This window comes from Podarcis tiliguerta (assembly GCF_965153285.1).
Source record: "Podarcis tiliguerta genome assembly, chromosome: 8".
NCBI lineage: Eukaryota > Metazoa > Chordata > Lepidosauria > Squamata > Lacertidae > Podarcis > Podarcis tiliguerta.
Window position 1 is genome coordinate 59,642,938 of NC_139541.1, and position 27,488 is coordinate 59,670,425.

A 27,488-nucleotide genomic window follows, 5' to 3' on the forward strand; every position below is an offset into this window, starting at 1 on the left:
TGAGGAACCTGCCAAAAATAGCAAGCAAACATTGTATGGTGTGGGGAGTGAGGGGAGGGGGGTGGGGTTGGGGAGAGCAAAGAGACAGAGAAAGGTATGTCCCAGTCTTGCTCTGCTTAAGCGAAGTGTTTTATCCATCCCAGAACACAGCCTTGAAAGGGCCTTCAGATTTGAGTTGTGTGTTTAATATTTTGGACTCTGTGGAAGAAGAACAGCCAGCTTCAGCTCCCACATCGTGCTGTCTGTGGGGGGGGCCGTGTAGCAAGGATAACAAACTCGAAGGTAGGAATCGGGATTTTGTAACTTCAGAAGCTTTCTCCTTTCCAAAGGTAGTTCTTTCCAGCCTCTCCCTGCAGTGATCCTGTCAGGTTAGGGCATTTTCAAACTGCTGCTCGCTTTGGGGTGGGATTCAATCACATACCAGCAAATTCAGGTTGCAGAACCAAAGTTGTTTGGGAGGTCCTATGCAATTAACCCACTTCCTCAAAAGATCACACTTTTTGCGATAAGCAAAGTGAGCAGGAAACGCACAGGAAAGTGTATGTGAGGGTAATGCTTGCTTTGACACGTCATATAAATTCCACACAAATGCTTCAGGATGAATGCTCAATAAATAGGCCACCCAGCATCACACTTAGTTACTACTGCATTTTACAAATTGGGCAACTAGGGCTATACCCACATAAAATATATTTTAAAACACACACACACACACACACACACACACACAGAGAGAGAGAGAGAGAGAGAGAGAGAGAGAGAGAGAGAGAGATCAAGAATCATGGGAAATGTGGTTTGTTAAGGGTTCTGGGAATTGCTGCTCAGTGCGGCATAAACTACAGGAGTCTTGGGGCGGGGCATGTGCTTTAAAGGTGCTTTAAATGTATGGTGTGTTCACAGCCTGAGGCTGAGAAATAGACAGCTTGACTGAGGCCACTGGTCACCAGCAGAGATTTGAAACCCACCTTCCTTTCCCGAGGTGAAGGACAAGACCTCCCCCACATTCACACAGCCCATGTGTACTTCCAGCTGAATCTTATTTTGGCATTTGCAGCAGGGCAGCTTTCTGTACCACACCCAAGGGCAACAGGATGTAGGGGGTGTGGCATGGCACATATCTCCAGTGCCTCTCTGCTGCCTGAGGCGGTTGCTTCCCTCTCCCCAATGGTAGAACTGGGACTGACTCCAGCCAAGCTGGATAGTTACATGGGGTAAAAATATGATGGGGGTGGGAGGGAATGGGAAGCAGATGGTGGAGGGGGAGAAGGGGTGCTTCTTCTCAACTTGATTGTGGTCCTTTTCTCTCACTGGCTTCCGTGATGTGGGCAGTTCAATATTAATTTTAATAGGAAATAAATCCCAGGTCTAGTTTATACTTTGGGGAGTGAGGAGACCACGAACAAGGACACCCAAACCCTCTAACTATGTTGGTTTGTTGACAACGGAAGAGTGCTCCTTCAGGGGTGAAGTCTCACAGCTGGAGAGTTACAGCGCCTGCTGTGGGATGGAGGGATGGTGAAAGTGTGGTGCAAAGAGTGCAGATACACACACCGGGGCTGCAATGTTCTCAAGTGCATTTTCCTGGGTGCAAGACATGCATGTGAGAAGGTCAGTGTGGTATAGTGGTTAGAGTATCAGATTAGGACAAGGGAAAACTAGCTTCAAATCCCTGCTCAGCTATGAAGCTCAGTGTTGAAGTAAGATTCAACTGGGGAAGGGCCACGTAGCCCAGTGGTAGGCCAATTTTGTCCACAGCTTTGTATGTAGAAGGTGCCAGGTTCAGTTCCTGGCATCTGCTGGTAGAGCTGGGGGAGACCCCTGTCTGAAATCCTGGTGAGTATAGGAGATACTGAGCTAAGCAGGTGAATGGTCTGCCTCGGTAACTGCCCTGAACCCCTGGCCTACCTGGCAGCAAGTCAGTATGCCAAGTCCAAACTGCAAAGTCCGAGGGTTGATCCACACAAGCGAAATCCAAAGACCGAAGCTCAGGAAACGAGGTTCAAGGGTGATCCAAGTAGCCGAGTCCAAAGTCCTGCAGTCAGGATACAGTCCTGAGTCAAACCCAAAACACAGTCCCACGGAGGTCCAGGAGCACCTAAGTCCAGGTCTATCAACATGGGCAGTTGAGCAGACCCAGCACCTCAGCTCTGCTGCCCTTGTATACTTTGCCTGCTGACTGCAGCATCTGACCTTGATGAGGCATATGAGCCTCACCTGTTCCTAGCCTACTCCAGCTGAGGAATCACACCCCTTCTTTCAGAGCTAGTTTGCTGGCCTGTGGGCTCTTGCCTGCCTTAGCCTCCTGGAGTTCCCCTCCTGCTGTTCCCTATGCTTCAGAGCCCGCTGTGTTCCTGGGGACAGGGCCCCCTCTGGATCCGGTGATGGGTCCTGCTGCTCTGGTTCCTGTGCATTGTCCTCTGTCACCCTGTGATTACTTCCTACAACAGCTTCTCCTTCTCCATCCCCTGCTTGCCTCGGTGTGTCCCAGTCTTGGTTACACCCCTTGCCGGCATCCTCTTCCTCCTCCCCGTTGCCCTGCCAGTTCACGACAGTAGTGGCAGATTGTTTCTGGAAGGGACGTAGCTCAGTGGCAGACCATCTGCTTTAGATCCAGAAAGTCCCGGGTTCAACCTTCATCATTTCTGGGTAGGATTGGGAGAGGAACTCTCTGCTTGAAGTCCTGGACAGGCTCTGTCAGTTAGCATAGACAATACTGAGCTAGGAGGGTCAGTGGCCTGACTCTAAATATGGCAGTTTCCTATGTTCCTGTCAGTCTGGACAGCTTTTGTACATGGAGTGAGAGAGGCACCATCTTGTCCTTTGCCTCAGGCAGCAAAATGTATTTGGCTGACAAAAACTATCTGGTTTAACCTGCTGTCTATATTGGGGGGGGGGGGGCAGGGTAAGAGACTTTTCCTGATTTGGGGAATTCTCCTTCTGAATAAGTTTGTTCCCGGACAGACTGGTACTCTTTTATCCTCCAGGAGACCAGTTAACCTTTTCTTTGTTGTTTCACTAAGGTTTATGTTCTAATGCCAATTTAGCTGCAGAATCTTGAAATCTGATTTTATGTTTACTTAGCTCATTTGTTAGACTATGTTCGTGTTAACAGTGTCAATGTGTTGTAGCAGATAAAGTTGCTAAACATCAGATATTTTACTTGCACGTTCAGTTTTGCAGCGTCAAATTCAGTTTTGGGGATTTCGCTGAATGAAAAGCCAAGGCAAGTGTTAATTTTCCATTCCTCTTCATCCCCTGTCTGATTTTGCAACTCTTGCTGCATCAAAAGCCATCAAGCCCCTCTCACGTTCTAACCCCCCCTCAGCCCCCCAGGCAAACAAAAAGCCCAGGCTCCACCTCCAGAGGTGACCAAATGATCCCGGCCCCTCTCCCTCACCTGCCAAATCCCCACTAGGTTTCACCCCTTACCACTCAAAACCCACTGATAGTGTTGTTGTTGTTGTTTTAAATCTGTTAGTCATTTTATCTTGCCCAAGGCAACACAAAACATCTTACAAAAACAAAACAAAACAAAACTTCTCCACAGATACAGTAAAACCAAGGACGGAGCATTAAAAGCATCCCATCCACTTCTAAAAGTCCAGAGATTGTTAAAGGCCAAATGCCTGGTTATAGAGGAAAGTTTATGCCTGGCCTCTTATCCTCCAACTGAAGCACTATGGTTAGATTCTTACAACGTTTTGTGGACTCTGTGGGTAATTCAACTTATTGCTGTTATATTTTTACTCTCAGGGAGCTGTGTTTGTGGCCTTTTCTGTCTCAGACGCCAAAATAACTCGACCAAACTTGGATACAAACTCTTTATTTATTTATGGTATTTGCATACTGCTTAGTCATTAGCATTTATAAGCGATGTGAATAAAAATGAACCACATAAGAGAATAAAACAATAAAAAGGCATCATAAAACCAAACACTGCCTTCAAATGCCTGCTGGAACAAGAGAGTCTTTGTCATGTGACTGAGATTAGACCGGCATCCTCCACAAGACCTCAGTGATCAGACTGGGATATAAGGGATCAAGTGGTCCTTGAGATATCCTGAGCCCAAGTTGTTGAGGGTCTTGTAAATTAATGCACCTTGACTTGGGGAGGGGAGCACCATTTGCTGTTCTACCTGGGGCAACAAAACATCTTGGGGCAGCCTTGATGGCTTTTTATTGTTTGAGCGGGAAGGCAGAGGTGCAGTGCCTCATTCAGAGCTTCTCTGACTATGTAAACAAAATGGCTGCCATCCTCATCACAACATCTGTGTATTCTTAACAAAGCAGTATAGCAGTTACCTCATGGGAAGAAACTCTGCTTTCTCACATAACAGGGCAGCATGTTTTAGGGATGGAAGGTGTGCCGTTAGGTTTTCTTAAAAGACGCATCGTTGCTATTTTCAAGTATTAAAAATTTGGGACATTTCCCTTTGCTTGATTTTATTCAGGCCATAATGGCTATTTTTCTGGATTATCTTGACACAACCAGGACAGCTGGCAATTTTCTTTGAAAGGGCTGGGCACAAGTTTGGGTCACTGCAGGGTTCAAAGAAATAATAATAATTCTGGCAGCTGAACGATGACAAGCTGGAATTCAGTAAGTGAAGTTTTCCCTATCACTGCACCTCCCTGCCAGGAACGGCTGCACCGGATGCATTTCTGTTTGTGGTGCAGCTGTAAAAGGCACAGTTAGTCTGCCAGAAAATGAGACAATTTGTTGGAGATCTGGCTCATCCCCTCTTGCCCGGTAACCACTGCCTGCTGGCTCCACCACTATGACATTCCTTTCCCCTCCACCCGTTCACTGCCTTTTAAAATATTGTGTACATCAAAAGCATCACTGTAAATAAACAAAGAAGACGGTGTTTTCCATTTGTGTACAGTTAGACTCATCAGCCATACTCACCCACCTGTGTATTTAATAATATTAAATAATATGTTTTTGAGGGGGATTATTGGTTTGTTTTTTCTGTTTTAGTTATGTATTTTGAGTTCCCATTTTGTATTTTCCTGTTATGGATCTTTGGGTGAGGGGTGGTATACAAATTTAATATATTATTATTATTCCAACAATTACTGCTTAATGACATGGTTTCTAAGCGATGTACAATAAGGCTACAAAAAGCTACAACGGTGATAAGATCTGTTAAGATTAACCATAAAATTAAATTAAAATGCCTGCTGAAATAAGGTCTTCACCAAGTACAAGAAATTCAACAAGCAAGGGGCTGATTTCCACAGAATACTAAACGCATGTCTGCAGCTGAGTATTTGGGCCATGGGCTCTGTAATGGGAAAAGCAGCCCTAGGCCAAATTCTCCCTTCTATGTAACTTTGAAAGTCATAGGGCTCCTTTCAGGGTTCAGACCTGGTACCTGACCCACACAAATGCTTTGTACTTATCTTTGGCACCCAGGCAGCCTGGGGAGAGCAGCAGAGGCATGCCGAGATCTGAGCATGTAGTGGTCATTATGGGGTAGAACAGAGTTGTGTAATGGGTAAGATCAGTTTAGCTCTGAGCTAGGCCAAATCAAGCCTCTGATCAAAACTGCCTCCCAAGGATTTGTTATATTGGTGCCACATGCTTCCGCAGGGCAGTTCCATAAAGTGGATGAGGCCCATTTGATCTTCAGGGACATCAATTTGCATTAAAAATGTCCACATGCTAATTCATATGGATAGATGCATTTAAACAGAAATGTAATAAGACTCAGTAGAGTGGGAATACTGTTACCAGGTGACCTGTTGGCCTGCCCAGTCAGTGGTCCAGGTGCTGCTCACTGGTGATAGGCAACTTCAAATTCCCCTCCTGCTTTTCTTTCCAGTGGTTCCTTTTTTGCTTTAAACTGGACTTGGGCCAGACACAGCTTTTCAAATAGACGACTGCCCTCCATAAAACAAGGACACAAGATTACCCTCACCATAATCTTGAGAGGAAGGGTAAATCGAGAGATAGTGAGTGGGTCTACTAAGCCCCTGCACGGCCTCCATGGCTGAACTAAAATTTGAACCAAGGATGCTGGACTAGATGGGCCACTGACTTGATCCCGCAGTAAGGCTCTTATGTTCCTCCTGAACGACGGACCTTCCCCAAGGAAAAGAATGAGGTTGCTACAATCAGCAGCTGAGCCCCTTAACAAGGTTTGGGCCCTGGCAGTTGCCGTGTTTTGTTGGCCTCTGTGGCACTGGCCATGCCCAAAGCCTTGCTATCTGCTGAATGTGTGCGTGTTAATAAAAGCTGCTTTTAACATTTCACTTAATGAGGCAAAATCCTTCTTACCTGCCTTGGGGGCCAAAAAGGCAAGCAAGCTCTGGAGAGCTATTCACATATTTGCATGTGCTGGTGAAATCTGGAAAGCAGAGAGCCCCTCTCCGCAGTTTGCCCGTGACAATATTTGCTGGTTAATAAAGACACCAAGGATTTCATTAGCATAAGTCTGCTCAAAGTTCCATTGGTTGAGAGCTGGAAAGTGTGTGTGTGTGTGTGTGTGTGTGTGTGTGCACTTGCACAAGCATGCGGGAAAGAGGAGGTTGCTGGCACTAATTATTATTTTGGTTTTGCTCTTTAAGTTGTGGGGCAGGAACTGAAGAGGGGACACCCACCCCACTGCCAAGTGTGCAGAAAGAAGCTCTTTTATGGATGAGGAGCGAGGCAGAGTAGGGGAGAGCCACCTCACCTCCTTTGCACCTGGAAACCCCTGCAAAGCTTAGCTTGCCTTCTGTGCCGTTTTTTAAATCCCTCCCCTTCTTTGCAAGGAAGGAACTTCTCAAGCTGAACTGTGAGAGGGTTTGCTGCTGCTGCTGCCGCTGCCGCTGCTGCCGCTACCGGCTTCCAGGGAACAGAATGCAGAAGGCGAGAGAGAGATGTGCAGGGAGTTTTTTTTTTTCTGTGGCAAAGTCAAGAGGAGCATCAGAGCACCGGTGAAAGGGGGGAAGAAGAGAGAGAAAGAGATCTTGGCAGGCTGCGGGGCACCATCCCAAAGGCCCCCACCGGAAAGGATGGGAAATCACCTCCAGGACTGTAAGTGATGCTGAAGCGGGAGAGGAGCAGAGGGAAAGAGATGGGGGGAAATTGCTGGGCACTGCAGAAGAGTTGGGCGTGTTTAACCTTCACCAGTACAGAGCTGGTGTTGCAAAGCTTGGGCACCCAGAGAGAGGCACCTTTTGGGGGTTCTTGCAAATGGAGGATGGGATGGGATGAGCTGGGACACCCCCCCCCCCTTTGACATTTTGGAAGCAGCACCATTTGCCAGTTTTGCAAGGGTGTGTGTGTGTATGTGTGTTTTGGGCAGGGGGGAGTTCCTTTGGGGAGGCTGGGGAAATCTCTCAAAAGCCCTAGGTGGAAAAGAAGCGGCTTCTGCTGAGAGCTGCAATTTTCTCCTTTCTGGGTGGTCCAGAGAACAGAGACCCTCTCTAGGGGATTTGGGAAGAATTAGGGTCAGCAGAGAGAGTTTGTCAGAATGCTGAGGAAAAGGGAGAGGGTGGTAAAAATAAATAAATCATCCTAGTAGGGTTGCCCCTTCTCCCCCCCCCCCTGCAATGGGGTGCATGATCAAGTTTTGCAGAGGAGAAGTGTCACCAAGTAAAGCATCAAGATCAGGTGTCCAGTCACATTCAGGTCTGTAACTTTTGGGGACTTATTGTGTCAAATTCAATTTGGAAACCAGAATTCGTAAGACGTCTTAGTGGCTTTGAGGGCAGCGCCATTCTCTCTTCCCCCCTGCAGATGGGCTAGAAGAATGAACAACCCTCGTTAAGAAGACTAATACAATCCTGACCCCCATCAATGCTGCCCAGAAGTGCAGAATCTCCCAATCTTGGTCAAGCGTGTATATTAAGTTACTTCTGGAGCCCCAGGCCTAAAACCCTGGACATTTGGTAGAGGCTAATCTTGTATACGTGTCCAATGACAAAAACTTGTAAAATGAGTAAGACAGATAGATAGATAGATCTCAAGAGTGCACTTAATGTGCTGCTGTGTTGTTTTAATTAGGGTGTACAAAAAGATGTAGATAAAGCCTAATATTTACTGTGGAATTCTCTCTCTCTTAATCCAAAAATGCAAATGGAATACTAGGCCTTGTAGTAGGGAAGCATTATGTTGAACTGGGCTCCTGAACACTTCATGCTGGTTGCTAGACTTTAAATACATATATGTTTTTTTCTAGTCTGGTTTGACACTTATGGGCAAAATGTAGATTCTCTGAAGCTGGAAGGGAAATGACAGAGGTCTGTTGAGTAGTTGAATGTTAGTGTCACATTTTTGCTACTTTGACTCCAGTTGGAAAGATTATCTCTTTTGCTGGACCAGCTGTAATTGATCCAAGTGAAATTAATTTGGGTGGGTTTAAGCGGACAGACAGGTTAGGGTTTTTTCACTTCCTAACTGGCGGAGCTTGTTGATTTAGAATAGGGTGTGGATTTGAAGAAGTTCCAGACTTATTTTCTTGAAACCTCTCTGCTCCTTTTTTTTTTTTTTAATGTGTTCATCTGATAAAGTGGCTAATGCAGTCACTTTATAATGGGATCGATGGAGCTGGCAGAGGAGCAGGGCTGGCGGGTGGGGTGGGGGTGGGGGGGACGAGTAGAAACAGGAACTGGGCCAAGCAATGGCAAAGAGTAGTGAAACTTGGAACATCTCTGTTAAGTGAGTGGCTGCAGAAACCCAGGGTTGGAGCTGGAAGGAGATGGGATTAAAAAGCGAGAGACTTCCTTTTATAGCAAATGCTGGGCAGCAAAAGGAGTGTGTGTGTGTTTCTCTTCATCCAATCTGCCTTTGGCAGGTTCCCCAAGAAACTTCATCAGTGCCTTGGCTTGGCTGGAATCCCTATTGCTTCACACGCGACTGAACCCCAGTCCCAACATTCTTCCGCCGATTCCTGAGCCCGGCAGAATCAACAAAATGTCCCTTCTCACAACCATCCCAAACTGGTTCTAGGCTGTCTGGATGACCCTCAAACCCCCCCCCCCCCACTCCTACTCCACCTCCTCATTCCGCTCAAAAGTATGAATTGCAGTGTCAACGTTGGACAACAGGCAGTTTTGAAAGGGCAGACCTTGAAATGTGGCTGTGTGGGGCCTTCTCCTACGTGCATCTTTCGTACATCTGTGTCACTCAATTTCCCTGCAGTTCATTAGTGTATCCTTGATGACTGGCAGCTGAACGCATTGTTAAGAGCTCTCTTGTTCTCTCAAATGATTAGGAGCTCAGGGCTTATATCTATATCTATATCATCTATATCTATATCTATCATCAATCTATGCTTTCGTACGCCATTTATTGTGCACCGAGTGTTGCTCATCCCTGCAAATTTGTCGCAGCATCCACTTGGCATCGCTCTTGTCAAAATCCCATCCCACCAACTCTGAGTTTAACCCAGATTTACCATGATTTTATTTTTTTAATTAATCAGATTTTGTGAAGAAATGGTGAATCCTGTGTAAATGGGGAAATAATACAGGGCAACATTTTGATGAGGATGATGGTGCAGGACTTGCAGGTACAGGGAGCAATGAATCCACCATAGATCATGGTGTGGAAATGCCCTACCTAGCGCACCATGGATGTGCCTGGTACTTTACAAGGCACATAACAGCTCCCTGCCCATAAAATCAATTCTGGGGAGATGAGGAAGAGGGAACAGAGGCAAGGGTAAATGCAAACTGCTCTGTTTCAGATGAACTTATTTAGGCTTGCTTACAGGAGTGCAGGGGGCTTTAGACTTTTGGGAGCCTGTGAGCCACGTTTGCAAGGTGGAGAAACTGTCAGGGTAACACACCACACACACACACACACACACCCCCTATTCTACTGACTACAACAGACAGCTGCTTTCAAAGGCTAATTCCAGCAAGAGGAGGGGATCCTGCAAGCGCCAGGGAAGATTTCAGCAGGTGCATGGATGTCCATGGGCACCAAGCTGGCAAGTGTCTACGGGCGATCGAAGTCCTGGCTGAGGATTTTGGGACCGGGGGCAAGATGGAGAGGTGGGAGCAGGAACGAGAAGCCAGGGGTCCAAGGGTCAGGAAGCAGGGAGTCACGAAGTCAAGAGGGTCGAGAAGCAAGGAGCCAAGAAGCCAAGGTGCAAGGATCAGGAAGCAAGAAGCCAAACGCAGCGAGGCAGGAAACGTGTTACTGTGGCAAAGAGCCGAAGGGAAATGCTGACCTTATATCTCTTCCGGCTCTAGCCACCAGGTGCAGTGAGTTACCAAGCGGCCTCACCTGTGCAGCCGTGCCTTGCCTCTCCAGAACAAACTTAGGAAGGCCCCAGTCCTGCGAACCCCTACTGGTCACAGGGCCCGGCTCCTGCATGCACTCTTGACAGCAACCCCTGCAGTAGTATATGGGAAACTAGAGGGTTGTGTCGCAGAATTCATGGAATAGGTGGCCTCTGAAGAGGGATTGTAAGTAAGTAAGTAAGTAAGTAAGTGGTAACCTCATGTAGTGTTCTGCACAGCAGTTCCACACATCTGGGCACCAAGGATGGATAATGTCTTTTGAAAGAGCAGGAGCGTATTGGATGACTGCAGGTGGTGGAGCTGAGACGTGAAAGTCATGAGCCAGGGTTTATCGCAGGAGTGGGGAACCTGTGACCCTCCAGATGCTGTTAAACGCACAAGTCCCATCAGCCTCAGCCAGCATGGCCTATCAGGGATGATGGGAGTTGTGGTCCAGCAACAGCAGGAGGGCACTAGGTTCCTCATCCTTTGTTTATCAAACTAGAAGAGCAGAGAGATGAGGAGGAGGCATGGCCAAGGACTGCAAAGTGAAGAAGGCAGCTGGGCTGGATCCACCAAGAACAGACAGGAAGGCAGTGGGGGGGGGATTTTTGAAGGCACTGCACATTGTCAATGGGGAAAGGTAAACGGTTTGGGCAGCCAAGAGCTGGCTATAGGCTAAGGAACAAGGGGCACTTCCAGGTCTTCATCCTGATTTGTTTGCGGAGAGAACAGATGGTGCTGCATCAGAGCAAGTGTTATTCCCAAACTTTCCAATTATTCCCATCACTTTCCTTATTGCAAAAAGTCTGATCTTTTGGGGAAGCAGGATTGTTGCACAAGCCCTCCAAAGCAACTATAATTGTGCAACCTGAATTTCTCATATGTGATTCCACCCAAATATAGTGGCCCCCTGGATGAGCCCAAGGTGAGACAAGAGAAAAGCAGAAAGGATATGATTGCAGTAGTCTAGCTAAGACATGATTAGGGGGGTTACATGTCTTCTATTTCCCTTGGAAAAAAGGACCCTGGAGGCTTCGAATGTCTTTGTCATCTCTGTTTTATTTACAAACATGCAAGCAAGTGAAAGCAAAGAGACTCCTGCAGCAGGCAGGAAAACTACTGCTGATCCTGCATCAGAGTCCCAAAGAGAGCAGCTGCTCCCTGCCCACCAGTGACTTCCAACTAAGCTTGAGCACAAAATCTCCCAGCTCTCTGCCTGGCTCCATTTGCCTCCCAGCCCCAACTGAAAAATCTCAAGAACAGCCCCTGAGCCTGAGTTCTTACTAGCTGAAGGGTTTCACCTTCCAAAGGCAGGGAGGAAGATTCACTCCAGAAAGAAAGCCACTCCAGGCTTGGAAACAGATTACCTGAGAGAGAACCTTCTCAAATATCAAGCTACCCAAACCTTAAATTCATAGGATTGTAGAATTGTTGGAAGCACAAGGGTTATATAGCCTAACCCCCTGCAATGCAGGAATTTTTTGCCCACCATGGGGCGAGCATTGTTTGGTGTTGCATTCACTGAACGTACATGTGTGAAGCAAGTTTTTATGACTGACAGCTGTGCGTGTGTAAACTGGTTCCACTGAAGAGCCTTTGTGACTAAGGTGTCGTGGAAGTTCTGTCTGTGGGAATTGCGGTGGCCTGGTCACTCATGCGATCCATCATGTCAGGTTGCAACAAACCAATTAGGAACACGGGAAGCTGCCTTATACTGTGTCAGACCATTGGTCCACCTTGCTCAGAACTGTCTACACTGACTGGTAGCAGCTCTCCAGGGTTTCAGAAAGGAGTCTCCCCCAGGCCTACCAGGAGGTGCTGAGGATTAAACCCAGGACCTTCAGATGCTTGACCAGTGAGCCACGGCTCCTCCCCATGCACATGTGAACCAGTCTGGTGGCAAATGAGCAAGCTGAATATACTGCCCTGGTATATCTTCAGAAGCTTTGAAGATGCTTCTGAGAGGACCTGGGTCCTATACCTGAATGGTCCCAAGCCATTCTTGGTCATGCAAGCAATTGCAATCAGCCAGAAGCACATTTTGTGATTTGAGACAGCATTGCAGTTATTATGGGAACCGGTACTGGCTGTATCTGTGCTTCCCCGGTTATATTAATCACCACCACTTGTAGCATCTACATTTTTCTAAGCTTGGTACCAAGTAGCCTCCCAAAGTGAGCCCAAAATGGAAGAGTGGGTTGAAACGGGAATCACAAGCCTCAAGTTCCCTGAGATTTCTGAGAAGATCTAAAGAAAATAACAAACACAGAGAGGAGACAATGGGACAGGAGAGAGGAGATAGGAAGGGTAAACTAGCTGAGCAATCTGTCTGGGAGCATCCCCTTGAGAGGGCACCCTAGTTGTGCAGCACTAAAACTGCTAGCAAAGCAGGGAGGCCAACAGTAGGTGGAGCCAGAGCAAATGGTAGGCAGAGACTGGCAAAGCCAGAGCCAATGACAGGCAGGCCCAACTCATTCTAGTGTTGTCCCCATCTTCCTCCCTGTTGAATTCTACAGGTACTGAGGAGGAGGAAGCTGACAATCAGTGCCACCCCCTGGGCCAGATATAACCAGGCAGGTGGGGGCTGGTTGAAGGCAGACTGTGGTTGGTGGGCTCAAATAGGCCTTCCTCCAGTTTCCATCTAGAATAAAGGGGAGCAAGGCCAATAATCTGGATGGAGAGGGGCTGGTGGTATTCCAAAAGAAAGGCTGAGCACCACAAGCAATTGCAGATAGAGTACTTTTAAAGTTTCCCACCACAGTGCATGTGGGGGAATATTTGCAGGAGGAAGGCGAGCTCCACGTGCAGAATTGAATAGGGAGCCCATATCAAGGCTGTACTTGACCGTGTGCAAAAAGGGTTCGACATGCAAAAGCGAAGCGGTGGATCCTAACCTCCTCAAGAACTGCAAATGGCTGTTGATTAGTTTACCTGGAGGGACAGTGGGCGCTTGCAGACTGTCAGGTTTTCAGGTGATTCAATTACATACTGACAGATTCACACCACGCAATTAGAGTTGACTGGGAGGTATTGCTGGACAAACCCACTTCCCACTTTTTGCAGAAAGGAAATGCACTAGAAAGTGTGGAATAACGCTTGTTTCCACCTGCAAACATCATCAGGATGAATGGCCAATGAACTGGTCACCTAGAAGTTCCCAGTGCTTACTTGTTCTTACCAGAAGCTGCTGAATGACAGAGGCAGCACATGCCTGTGTTGGCTGTGTGCAGCTGAATCAGGTGCTGCATCAGGTACTTGCATCCCTCTGGGATCCTTGCTCCTCACAGGCAATGAGGACAAGTTTAACTCCTGCTAGAGAGGGTAGCTAGTACACACCAAGGTTAGCTTTCCTCTGCTGTGCTTTGCACAGTCACTGGTAGAGTGAAGCTGAATGAGCCAGGGAGTTAAGGGTCTGCCCTGAAGGACAGTGAGAAGAAGCATCGCTGCAACAAGACCCACACCTTTGAGCGAAGGTTGCCAGGTGGGTGGGATGATTTCAGGGAGGAGGGGGGAAGGATAGTGGTGGAAGGACATGAGTGCTGCATCCTTCTCTTAACAAATGCATAGAATAGAGCAACCAAAATGGCCAAGGGGCTGGAGCATCTCTGTTATGGAGAAAGGTTGCAGTGTTAGGGACTGTTTAGTTGAGAGGGGAAAGGCAAATAATGGGAAGCATGGTTAGGGATGGGGAGAAATCAATTCAGTTCCAAAATTTACCTAATTTGCACTTTCTGAAACAACATGCGAACCGAGACAGCTATTCTTTGAAATTTGCACTTTTGCCAATGTTGCAATGCAGTTCCCCAGCCGAGTGCGGTGCATAAAAATGCGCACGCCAGAGTAAAGTGTACATAAAAATGTGCAAGTTAGTGCGAATAGCATACACAAATGCATTGTAGTGGGGAACACTGCTTTGCAAAAATATGTATAATAGGAAAGATTGCACGCAAACATGTATATTAATGGGAAAGTAACGCCTAAACACTAGGGAAATTTCTTGAGGACTTAAGAAACAACAACACACCAATGGATGTGAAAATGGTGAGAAGTGAATTTAGGACCAGAAAAGCGAGAGTCTGATAAAAACCAAAATGGACTGATTTCCTAATCCCAATACATGATAGAGTTGTATAATATTATGCATGGTATGGTGTAGAGAGAAGTTTTTCTCTTCCTCTCATAATACTGGAACCTGAGGTTATCCAATGATGCTTTAAAAGGGGATTAGACAAATTCACGACAGGTCAGGCTGTGAATGGCTACTTGTCACAGTACCCGTTGCTGGGGAGCATGAATGAGGGCATGCTCTTGGGCTCATGTCCTACTTGTGGGCTTCCCAGAGGCATCTGGTTGGCCACTGACAAAAGAGGATGCTGAACTAGACGGGCCTCTGGCCTGATCCTGCAGGGATCTTCTTATGCTCTTTCCCTATTGCTGTACCCCTTTGCAGCCTTTGCCCCTAAGCCAGGGACGAGGAATCTCAGGATCAGGGGCCAGATGTGGCCCTGCAGACCTCTCTGCCTGGCCCTCAGAATTCTCCCCAGGTCACTGGCCTTGCTTGGAACCCCCCTTGAGTGTTGTTGCCTGGTCGGAAAGGATGCTTGCTTGGGGGGAGGAGAGCGAAGGGTGTGTGGATGTTGTGTTGAAACTGTACAAAGATAATTCACATTTGTTACTCTATGCACCACTGGCATTTGGCCTTCAGAAGGTTGCCCAGAAGGGAATGTGTCCCTCAAAATGGGTCTCTTCCCCCCTGCTGTAAGTCTAAGCCATTTCCTTCTCACCATTTCCTCTCCCCAAGCCAAGCTTATTTCTGGTCTTCAGTGGCCAGTTGGTGGGAATGTGGCCAGGGAGAGGGATGAAACAGATGGGGGCAAGAGTTCAGCATTGTCTCCCATCTGACGCTGCCCACCCCAATCTACCGCTGTACCGTTATGCAGCCGCAACCCCTTGTTTTAATGCAGGCGTCTAGTTTCCCCCTTGAGGAATGAGGCTGGAACAGTCAGTGGAAGAAGTTCTTCTTCCCTGGCCCTGCATAAAAGGATGGCTGGTGGGGCCTTCACTACCATTGGACAGAGTGAGGCGGCTGTCTCAGGTGAGAGTGGCAGGGCGTGTTGGCAAGGTGTGGGTGGGGGGACAGGGCTGTGTGTGCCACACAACTGGCTCTGCCCTTCCTAAGCTGGCCTGCTTCCCCCAGTTGCAGTGGAAGATGTCGAAGGATGCCAGCGTTGAAGTGCAGCTCAGCTGCCACCTCCTCACAGAGCCACCTTGGCCAAGAATTACCAGTCTCTGCAAGGTCATGGGGCAAACTGGTTTTCCAATCCAAGCTGGCAAGGGTTCAGCAGATTTGTCAGCCTTCAGAGCAGAGCTGGGAATGGAAATGCACAGAGTCATTTGTGTGTGTGTGTGTGTGTGTGTGTGTATTGCTTTCCCCTCACAAGTACATTGTGCTCCAGTTGGTTCACCGAAAATAGACAGCTGCAGGGATAGCAAAATGGAATCATAGAATTGTAGGGTTGGAAGGGATCTCAAAAGTTATCTAGTCCAACCCCTTGCAGTGCAGGAATCCCAGCTAAAGAATCCCTGACAGATGGCCGTCCAACCTCAGTTTAAAACCCTCCCCAGAAAGAGAGTCCACCACTTTCTGAGGTAGCCTGTTCCACTGTCAAGCAGCTCTTACTGTCAGAAAGTTCTTCCTAATGTTTGGTTGCAGTCTCCTTTCATTTTAATTTGAATCCATTGGTTTGAGTCCTGCCCTCTGGAGCAGCCGATTGCTCCATCTTCCAAGTGAGAGCCCTTGAGACTGCATGATTCTTTGCATCACCGTGCACCTCAGAAGAGGGTTGCAGGGGAGGGGCATTTCTGCGGCCTGGGCAGACTTTTTAAACATCACCACTAAAGCTTTCTTCTTTGTCTTCTTCAAGCAAAGAATCTGTGACCAGTTTGGGGCATGCACTCAAATTACCGTATTTTTTGCTCTATAAGACTCATTTTTTCCCTCCTAAAAAGTAAGGGGAAATGTGTGTGTGTCTTATGGAGCGAATGCAGGCTGCGTAGCTATCCCAGAAGCCAGAACAGCAAGAGGGATCACTGCTTTCACTGTGCAGCGATCCCTCTTGCTATTCTGACTTCTGGGATTCAGAATATTTTTTTTCTTGTTTTCCTCTTCCAAAAACTAGGTGCGTCTTGTGGTCTGGTGCGTCTTATAGAGCGAAAAATACGGTATGTATCATGCGTATGAAATTCAAGGCATTTTGAGCAACAACCCACCAGTTATTTAAAACCATAAAGCTTCCCTTTCTTAACAATGGGTGCTTCCAGACAGTTGCTATTTTGCAGGTGGCCACTCTGGGCAGCTTATAGCACATATTAAAAATTGTAAAACATCAGACATGAAAAGTTTTCTGATACAGGACTGCCTTCAGATGTTTTCTAAAAGTCAGATAGTTGTTTATTTCCTTGACATCTGGTGGGAAGGCGTTCCACAGGGTGGGCGCCACTACCGAGAAGGCCCTTTGCCTGGTTCTGGAGAAGGCCCTCGGAGCTGGACCTCAATGTCCTGGCTGAACGATGGGGGTGGAGATGCTCCTTCAGATATTCTGGGCCGAGGCTGTTTAGGGCTCTAAAGGTCAGCACCAACACTTTGAATTATACTTGGAAATCTACTGGGAGCCAATGTAGGCTTTCAGGACCGGTGTTATATGGTCTCAGCAGCCACTCCCAGACACCAGTCTAACTGCTGCATTCTGGATTAGTTAATTAACATTTATTAGTCCTCACCAGGCCCCGATGGTAGAGGTGGTGCCGTTAGATTGTGAACCACCTGAAAGAGTCTTCTGCTGCTGTTTTATGCAGATGCAATAGAGGCGGTGAAGAAGGTACTCTACGCTGTCGCTATCGCCACTTGGTATGCTCGATGTTTAGCTCTAATCCAGTCCTATTCAGAATGCGTTTTCTGCCACCAGCACTCAAGTGATTGTTTCATTGCCCTCAGCTCTGGGGGAAACCATGGGGCTCTCTGGGCTCCATGCAATCGGAGAGGGTGCTTCGGAGCCAGCCAATAGCCCTGGTTAACTCCGCATTCTAGCAGGCCACCAGGGAATCAGCTAAGAGGCCATCAACATGGGATAAAACACCTCCTACTACTCTTTGGAAACCATTTGGATCCATTAAGTGGTAGGGGTGGACCATGTTAAAGGTGCAAGAGCCCTGTCCTCTTTTCTGTCTCACCATCCTACTTCAAAAACGAGGTCTGCAGCTGCATGGGGAGTTTAAGGAAAGTGCATCTCCCAGGCCACTGCTCCTGAAAGTATCAGGTGGGCACACCTGAAACACAACAGTGCCTGTCTCCTGTCCTTAGGTGCTTCCCAGTGCATCCCCATGACTTCCTCCTTTCTACAGCCCAGTGAGTATAAGGAAAGTCCTGCCTGCATCAGCCCAAAGACTCTTAGTTGAGAAGAAAGGTGCCTAGGGCAATATGGCACTTGTAGGCCACCACCCTAGATGGACAAGCCAGTTCCACAGTTCCCTGTCTCTACAGGTGAGGCCACCTTGCCCATCACAAAAGAGAGGCATTCTACAGGTACTCAGCAACACTTACTTCCCCTTTGGAAAAGGCAAGAAGGGTAGCAGTGGCAAGTCTTCTTCTCCATTATTCTCAAACTCATTCCCTATTACATTTGCTCCTCTATCTTCCCCCAGCCTAAGTCCTTCTCACAAAGCTGCAACACCCTCCCTTTCTAGGTGGACCTAATGCATTCTGGAAGCAGAAGAGCATTTCACAACAGTGGCAGCAGGAAATGGGGATACAGGAAGCTACCTTAGACCAACAGACCATCTAGCTCAGTATCGGCGACTTTCCCAGCCCTGCCTGCAGATTAGGAGGGGCGAGATGGAAGAAGAGGACAGGGCTCCTGCACCTTTAATAGTTATGAAGAAGGAATTTCAGCCAGTGTAGCCAGTTTTCACATAAGGCACACCTGCTGAGATTCCTCTTCTACAATTAAAGGTACATGAACACCAGCCTCTTCATCCATCCGACTACCCTACTGAAGGTGCCTGGGATTGAACCAGGGACCTTCTGCAGGCAAAGCATGCACTCTGCCACTGAGCTTCAGCTCTCACTTCTACTCTTCCTTCTTATGTGTGTTCTAGCAACCTCATATCAGGAATTCTAAGAAAGGTCAGAAATTCTAAGAAACCAAAAAGCCTCATATAACCAACATTCTCACGTCTAATTAATGCATGAAGGGGTTAATGCCATAGAGCAATCTTAGCTCACCTTGGGAGGGACTAGATAATCAAGGCTTGTTCCCCTCCAGTTGGCCTAAGAAGCTCAGCAATGTGAGGAGGCCTGAGCTGGTTGCTGCTGCTATACCAACAATTTAATAATTTAGTCACTGCAACTAAGTCAAGTTTTACTGCCTGTGCAACTTTTTCCGAATGCTGTATGGAAAAGCACATGAATCTGACCTTTGGAGAGTTTGAAAGTAAGCTACGGTATTTTTAACTTACCAGACATGTGGCATTTTCTATGCTGGGGAAGAGGGAAACTGTGGAAGGAACTTGGAAGGGCATTTTCAAGGTCTGTATTTCCATGCTTTACTTTGCTGTGTATTTTGTGATTTAAAATCTCTGCTGGGGTTCTCTCACCAAAGAGTACTTGCCCCAAACCTGGATATTTGCATCCACGAATTCTTCTTTTAGACCTATTTTATTTTTCCTTGCCACCAACCAAAACCAGTGGTTAAAACCAGTGCAAGGGTTCAGTCCACCATATTGATTCAAAATGGCATCTAGTTGTATCCAAACATGCAAAAACCTGTTCCTTCATCTCAGGAGCTAGAATGCAAAATTTGGCTACAATATCTTAAAGAAGGGTCCAAATGCACAGTGAACAGGTTTCCAAAATACGTAGAATCAAGAACCAGTTGTCAGTATGAAGGATGGGGCTCATCCCAGTTTGTGTGTCCAGATTGCAAATGGAACTGGGGATGCTTGCTAGAGCTGATTTCTCTCTTGCCCGGGGCAGCTTATTTGATAGTTCTGTAAACCTGCTGTGGTTCAGGAGAAGCCTTCAGCACCAGCCTTGAACCACAGAGACCTGGCTATGATTGCTTTCTGGATTTGTTTTGCCATTACTGATGTCAGTGGTGTCCCCCACCCCACCTCCCAAGACCCTCAGCAATTAACATTCTCAGATGCAGCACCCCAAACATGCCTCCAAGACTGTATCTAGGACAGGGCTGACCTGGTGCAGCTGCCATGGGTCTTTGGTGGGTGTCCAGAACTAGGCAAGGAAGAAAATCTGGTGCTTTTGACAATCTCTGAAGGGACCTGGCCAAACCCCATTAAATGCTGCGCTGGGACCAGACACTTCCAGCCATTCCTCTATCTAGTTCTTCGTGGTGATGGCATTACTATATCAGCCTCAGGATAACAACCTGAAGGCCTTCTTAGTTTAGAAAGAAAGATAACTTTGGATGAATACATAATATACATTTAAAGCACATTCAAAACACATTTTTCTCCCCTCCAAAATCTTGGGAACCATGGTCTATAGCTACAATTCCCATGGTGCTGGGAATTGTAGCTCCATGAGGGGGGAGCTACCTTTCCTAGGATTCTGGGGTTGGGTGTATGTGCTTTAAATGTCTGGAGTGTAAGCAGTCTACAAAGAGGGAAGGCAAGATAGAGGTGTATTAAACTGTCCTTGGTGTGGAGAAAATGCACAAAAGTAAGTTCTTCCTCACTGGGACAATTCAATGAAACCAGATAAGAGGAGACTCAGAGAAAGAGGAGGCCTTCTTTACACAATACACAGTTGGCTTGCAGAAATCACTGACACACGAGCCAGTGGTGGCCACCCAATTAGGTTACTTTAAAGGGGGATTAGATGAGAAGTCTATCCATGCCTACTGGTCATGATGGTTATATGTTGAGATGACTGAGAATTTCATTTCCATACTTTTAAGAAAACCAGGATGATTTACAGTTCCTGGATCAGAATAGTTATGCTTCACAGAATGATTCAGATATGGGTCATAAGAGACTTATGAATTAAAGTGTGTGAAACTGATGTGCATCAGAAACAGGTTGATCTGTCCATCCCTAGTTATTGAGATCCTCCATGATCAGAGGTCATATGCTATTGAAAGCTGCTAGAGAGTAATTGCTGGGGAGGACAATTGCCTTCATGTCCTGCTTCTGAGCTTTCCAGAGGCAACTGGTTGGCCGCTGCAAGGATCAGGACGTTATACTAGATACATAGTCCTCAGTTTTTCCACACCCAGGACCCATATTGAGCCCAAGCATGTATTTTGGGGGACCCACTTCATAATACAGTAGTACCCCTGGTTACGTACTTAATTCGTTCTGGAGGTCCGTTCTTAACCTGAAACTGTTCTTAACCTGAAGCACCACTTTAGCTAATGGGGCCTCCCGCTGCCACCGCTTGATTTCTGTTCTCATCCTGAAGCAAAGTTCTTAACCCGAGGTACTATTTCTAGGTTAGCAAAGTCTGTAACCTGAAGCGTATGTAACCTGAGGTACCACTGTATATACTCTCTCTCTCTCTCTCTGTTTGTGTGTGTCAAGATTATATATCGCTTAATCAAAATAATATCTCTAAGTAGTTTGTGTAAAAAGTTAAAAAATATTCATTAAAATAGCAGTAAAAACAGGTTTGATAGATGTAATAAAATTGTCAAAATAATGAAAAACCAACAGATTTTAAATGCAAATATAAACAATAATATGTCCAAGTAGGCTTGCCTAAACACAAAAGGGGTTCAGCAGGCACCAAAAGCGAAGGGATCTGTCTAATTTCAATAGGCAGTGAGTTCCAGAGTATAAGTTTGATTAAATATGCTGAACAAGCATTATGTGGCACTTGTAGAAGTGCCAGTTCCTGAAACCGCAGCAGTCAAGTGAGTAGATATGGGGTGAGGTGATTGTTCTCAAGCTATTAAGGGCTTTATATATTGATAGGAACCCATTCAATCTAGCCTGGTAACAAATCAACAGCCAGTGCAGATCTCCGAGCAGGGGTGCAATATGCTGATAGGATCTTACTCCTGTCAGCAGTCATGCTGCAGCATTGTGCACTAACTGCAATTTCTGGACCAAGAGTAAAGGAGGCCCCACACAGAGTGCAATGCAGTTATGCTGCCGCTGCTGCCCACCGTAGGTGAGGCTGAAACCCTGTACCTAGTGGCTCTTGACCTGCCATGGGCCTAATCCAGTATGGGTGAGAGGTGTTGGGGCTGAGGAGGGGTGTTGTCTGGAAAGCATCCCAAGGGCCAGATAGACAGGAGTGGAGGGCCGTATTTGGCCCCTATGTCTGAGATCCCGCACCCTGTTTTCTGGTTTGGATTCAAGAGCTAGAGGGGACTCATTTGGGCTGTTGTAGGGCTTATGCATACTTGTCTTAATCATTTCCAATAATTTCCAATCAGCCTTAATCATTTCCAAGCCAATACACAAAGTGAAAAGCAGCTATCCTTTGAAACTCACGCAGCTACAAATTCTGCAATGCAGTTCTCCAACCCCCCCCCCCCCAAAAAAAGTATAGCAAAATGCATGTAAGTTAGTGAAAACAATGTGCAGGAATGCATTCTATCAGGGGAAATTGATTGCAGAAATGTGTGCAAAGTTGCATAGAATATTTCATATATTGGGAGAAATGAACAGGAAAGTGCATAGGAATTTTTGTGTGATTAAAAAAAAAATGCAAACTGATGTGGAAATGGTGTGAACTGGACTTGAAATGGGAAAAATGAGGAACGGAAAAGAACCAAAACTGACAGATTGGTCTGCCCCTAGGTTCTGCACCCAAGGAATAAATCACAGTGCAGGGAGGGGATTTTGACCCAGTTCCTGTTATGTTTGTGGGAGGGTTCATATGACCCCAGAGGCAGAGGCAGTAGAGTGGGCCAGTCTCTCAGGAATGCAGCCAACAACATCTCATAAAAATAATCTTGCTGGGGAAAACCCACAGCCCTCTTATCTGACAACAAAGAGCCAGGCACCTTTGGAAAGCGCCAAAGCAGGGTACAGAAGGTTGTCCCCAGCACCTGATACTCAGGAATAGACCCCTTTTGTCCATGGAGGTTCTGCTTAGCTGCCACGATGAAAAGCCTCTGAGAGATCTGCCTTCTGCAGATTTGTCTAAACCCAATCCAGCTTCCATTCTGGATTCTCTGGGACTTCTGAGTAATAAGTTTATTTCTACCTAGCAGTGCTGTGTGCGCCAGAAGCAGTTTAGTCATGCCGGCCACATAACCCAGAAAGCTGTCTGCAGACAAATGCCGGCTCCCTTGGCCTGAAGGTAGACGTGAGCGCCGCACTCCATAGTCGAATTTGACTGGACTCAACCAACCAGGGGTCCTTTACCTTAAATAGGCAGTCTGGACCCCAACCCTTCAAAATCACAATGTGAAAAGTGACAAACTCTCAGCTCACCCCTCTTGAGAGTGTGAAGCTGGCAAGAGCACCTTCTCTGCAGGCAAGTGGGAAGATGAGGGCAGCTTTTTGGAGCTGCTGCAAAGCTAGACTCCAGAGCTCCTTTGTGTTTGCTAGGTTTGGACAAACCTAACCGGCACTTTCCGAAACAATATGCAAACCAAAACACATCCACCCTTTGAAATTAACACTTTCTTGAGTTTTCTAGTGCAGTTCTCCAGTGAAGTAACGTGTCGTAAAATGCATATACTAGAGGGAAGTGTGTATTAAAATGCATACGAAAGTGCAAATGGCATACATATGGGGGAATTGTTTTGCAGAACCATGTATAAAAGGCAAAACTGCAAATAAAAATGTGTATATTAAAGAGAAAATTGCACTCATCCACATGCTTGAGATCAGCCCTGATGTGCTAGCTTTTTTCTGGCACATGGCACAGCAATACAAGCATCCCTCTCCACCACTTCTGCATTCTACCACTTTATGCGGCTGTGTGTAGATCAGGCCTGTCTCTCAGCCTCACCTACCTCACAGGGTTGTTGTGATGATAAAATTGGATGCCCCAAGAAGCTCATGAGGGGGGCATAAATGTGAAGACCATCTCCTCTTGTTTGCATGCAGCATTTGACATGAGAGAGGCATACTGCCTTTGACTAGGAGGTTTTTTAAAGCCAACTTTGCCGATGGATGTTGGAAGAACATCCCACTGAGGCTGGTCCCTTTGGGTGTCACCACTCTAGTCTACCCTAGGGTAGACTACTTGCCTGCCTTCTTACTTACAAGCAGTCCAGAGGTTGGCCTTGGCTGCCAGCTGCTTCTTCCTCCTTAATCTCAGTGTTGCCCTTGTAGAACTCAGCTCTGCCTGTCACTGGCTCTGGCTCCCCCTGCTGTTGGTCTCCCCTACCTTACGCCCTACCAGTCCCAACACAAACCAGCTACCACTGATAACATCTCCTCTATGTGCTGGGCTGGCGTAAGACATGCCTGAAGTTGCATCCAGACTGTGTCAGTATTTTGCAGGAGGGATTCAATTCTGATTCCTGGAGATGTAGCTTCATGCAATTGAAAGTGGATTAAAGCACTCTGGTGCAACAAATCCACTTAAAAATAAACAGCAGGCCTTTTGTGGTTAGGAAAGTCACAGGGAAGTGCATTTTTAAAAGTGTGGGATAGATGATTGATTAACAGGAAGATGTATAAATGGCGCAGAAGCAAATCAGGATGATATCAGGATAAATGCTTGTGGTTGTACAACTCCACAAGCAAATAAGAATGAATGGGTTCCTTTAGTAGGTGGGATGTGTTAGGCCACCTTTTAGGTAGGGGTGTGTGTGTGTAGGTTTAATTTTGTATTGGTTTTATTTTTTTGTATTATATTGCGAGTCACTCTGAGCTTACATTTTGTTATTTTAAAAAATAATGATAAAGACAAACACGTGAAGTCTCTGCATAACCTTTGTGTGAGCAATCAAGATGAATGCTCAACAAACAGGTCATCTGGAGGCAAAATACAAGATGGGGCCCCTACGTTCCACACACAGAAACCAACCAGATTGGCCCTCCAGCACTGGCAACAGCCCAGCATCTTCCACAGCACCCAAGAGCCATAGGCTAGCTTAGGGGGCCAGGCTTGCATTGTCCTCCCACAGCTTGCCACAACTTTCTACCTTCATAGCGGTGGATGCTTAAGGCAGCTGCCTCACTCTGCCCAATGAAAGGGCTGGCCACGCCCATGAGTTTCTCTGAGCTCCACTAACAGGTTTTTCTTATTTTTCAGGGATCTTGCTGGGTTCCTCTGCGAGGCACAGGACAGGAGATGAAGCTGCCCGCTCCCTCTTTCGCTCCCTCCTGAGCCTACATACTTCTTCATATGCCCATATGGAGTCGGCTGGCATTATGGAATGTTAAGAAGTATGTATCATTGGGATGGGATCCCTGCCTGGAATGACCTCTCCTCATCGGCTCTCAGCCTGCAATTTTCCAGAAGCAGCAAACAACTCTGAATACGCCACACAGAGCAGCTGCTAGAGAAGGGAAAGGAGTGAGTGCTTGCCTGTATGCTTTTGTGCCCCTGGCGCTGGTAAAAAGGAACCAGATCGACTGGCAAATGGATTTGGTCCCCTTCAACCAGCTGTAGTGGTGCATGCAACCTCTGGAACGCCTGTCTGGTTTAACCGTGACCCTAAGAACATACCTTTGTATGCCACCATCCCATGAAGGGCAGAAAAATGGCAGAGTTTGGGCTGCGGAATCAAAGTTTCCATTATATTCTCTCTCTCTCTCTCTCTCTCTCTCTCTCTCTCTCTCCCTCTCTCTCCCGCTTCCTCCTTTCATTTCCAGCATCGTGTTGTAAACATAGCTTGGAAATAGTTTGGCGACATTTGCTGAAATCTCAAAAGCCAGGAAACAGTTGTGGAAGGTGTTCAGATATTTATGTGTATTTAAAGAATTTTTATCCACAAAATGAGCCAAGTAAATTAATGAATCCCAAGTACCAATACAAACAAGATGGTTCTTTCCCATAGACTGAAGGGTTGTCCACACTTCTGCTTGCCCTGTGCCAATAAAGCACAGGTCTGAGCAGTTTTGCTTTCATCCTCCTCCTTTCCGCTCCAAAACCTGTTCTTTAGTGCTAAATTGAAGCAAACGTCAATCTGGAGAAAACCCAACTGATGTTTGCACCAGTAGAGCGGGTTATGCCGGGAGAAAGTGATGGGGTTAAGTGGAACTGTGGATGAGCCCTGACAGTCTAAAAGATATGGCACAAAAGGAAAAGAAATGGGGAGGGAGGAAATCTAGTCAAGAGGCAGGGGTTTCAGTAACCTGTAGAACTCTTTGCCCCTCCTGGGACTGGCAGAAGCAGAACGAATTGTGCAAAACAGTAAAAATTCTAAACAAATGTTTCAACACGTGTCCTGCTGGACAAGGCCAAAGGTCCATCGAGTTCAGTGTTTCCAGTGGTGGCCAATAGAGTACAGAAACAGCAAAAAAACAACAACAAAACAACCCATCCCTGGCCACGATTTCCATTTCAGCAGCATAATTAACTTGTGGAACTTACTAACACATGGTATGAAGTGTCCAGTGGCAATAGGGAGTGGGGATTCCTGTACTATTCACATTTGTACTGTATAGAAGAGGGAAAGTTGAAGGGGTATCTTTTCTCACCCTGCAGGTCTCTGGAATGACAAATAGCACTTGCCAAAATCTTTTTTATACAAGACCATCACTGTATAGCTCTACCCTACATGGTTGATCTCTAGAAGGCCCCACGTCAGTCCCCAGATATAAAGGGATGTTGGGCACCAGAGCTTGGAAACGCCTTCCTTGTGGGCCTTGGGGAGCTGTTGCTCATCAGAAGTCAAGAGTGCTGCCCTGAATGAGCCAGCAGTGTGACTCAGAATAAGGCACACAGGTGTTCACAGGTGTCTTCTGCTTCTGGTCACTGGGGAGGCAACCTGGGGGAATCAAGCTTTTAATTGCCCCTGAGCCTGGATACCTCAGGCTCCCCGCTGCCGCATTCTGCATTTAGGGAGATAACTCTGAATTCAACCACGGCTTGCTGGTCACATGCTGACTTTAGCATTATAGTCTGAGGAGCTGCAGGGTTCACATTGTGGACTCAGGTGCCAAAGGATCAAGCGGACGGTCTACCAAAAGCAGGCTAGGGGACGCCTCCCCCCCACATCCATACATAATTGTGAACCACAGATCACTCAGTATATATGTTGTTCCCCATCTCTGCTCCTTCACACCCTGTTTCTGTGAGTTGATGGCAGTTGGATTTTTAATTTGTTTTTTAATTAATAGATCATAGTTAACCTGAGCTGGCCATTTCAGTCCTTCAGAAATTTAATCCTCAAAGATGTGATGGGCTTATTAGTGGACATTAAATCATATCTTCTGGCAATGCAAAGCATCCCTTGCGTGAACATTAAATAACGTGATGGATTTTGGCCCCAGCCCACCAGCCCATTGCTTTTGCTAACCATGCAAAGAGGCAAAGAGCGCTGCAGGAGGACACGGAAGCCCTGCCTGCTAGATCAGGAGACAAGTGAAACAACATCCATGAAAATCCTTAGAAACACATGGGGGGGGGGTTCACTAAGAGAGAAGTTTAGTTTTTAAAAGCTTTATTGCTTAAAGGGTTTACATGGGTGCCATAGAGCAATCCATTGCTGCAGGGAAGGCAAACAATCCATATTGCTTAAGCCAAGTGCGAAGATGGCAAGATTCCTTTCCAGCCCCATCAACCAGCAATATCAATCTATACAGTAGTGCCATGTTGGGGGGGGGCAGGCACCCACAAATTTTTTGGTTGTGGGTGCCCAGCCCCCACATCCCACCCACCCTTTGTGCCACTGCCACTCCCCTGCCACATGCCACGCACCCCCCACCTGTGCATCCCCGGGGGTTGGGCTTCCACCGTGGGGCCTCTGAGGCCCCTTGGCAGATGCAGGTTCATGTTAAGGTAGTGGGGCCCCCAGGGAAAATGTGCCATGAAAGAAACTAGGCCTGTGCAGGCCCAATTTCTTTTATGGCGCACACGCTCCACAACAAAATGGCGTCTCATCATGATGTTGCGGCAAGCGTGCTGGGAACCCTCAGTTGGGGAGCCAAGTTGGCACCCCTGCATCTATATAGTCCTTGGGCCAGACCAGAAATCTGTATTGTGTAAGGTGACAAAACTTCATTGTTTTCTAAAGGTGTTTCTCGATTGCATTCTCAGATGACAACCCATTTTGACTGGGGTTTTTTTAAGCTTTTTATGTCACCAAGACTGCTAAAGCTTTTTTTTTTTT

General features: G+C 46.9%; 1 long non-coding RNA gene across 1 annotated transcript; it reads left to right on the forward strand.

Moving 5' to 3' along the window:
- The first annotated feature begins 88 nt into the window (after nucleotides 1-88).
- Nucleotides 89-27,488, forward strand: LOC310683406. Its single transcript, XR_014514400.1, has 2 exons — nucleotides 89-282; nucleotides 24,464-27,488. It is a non-coding gene; the product is annotated as an uncharacterized lncRNA (long non-coding RNA).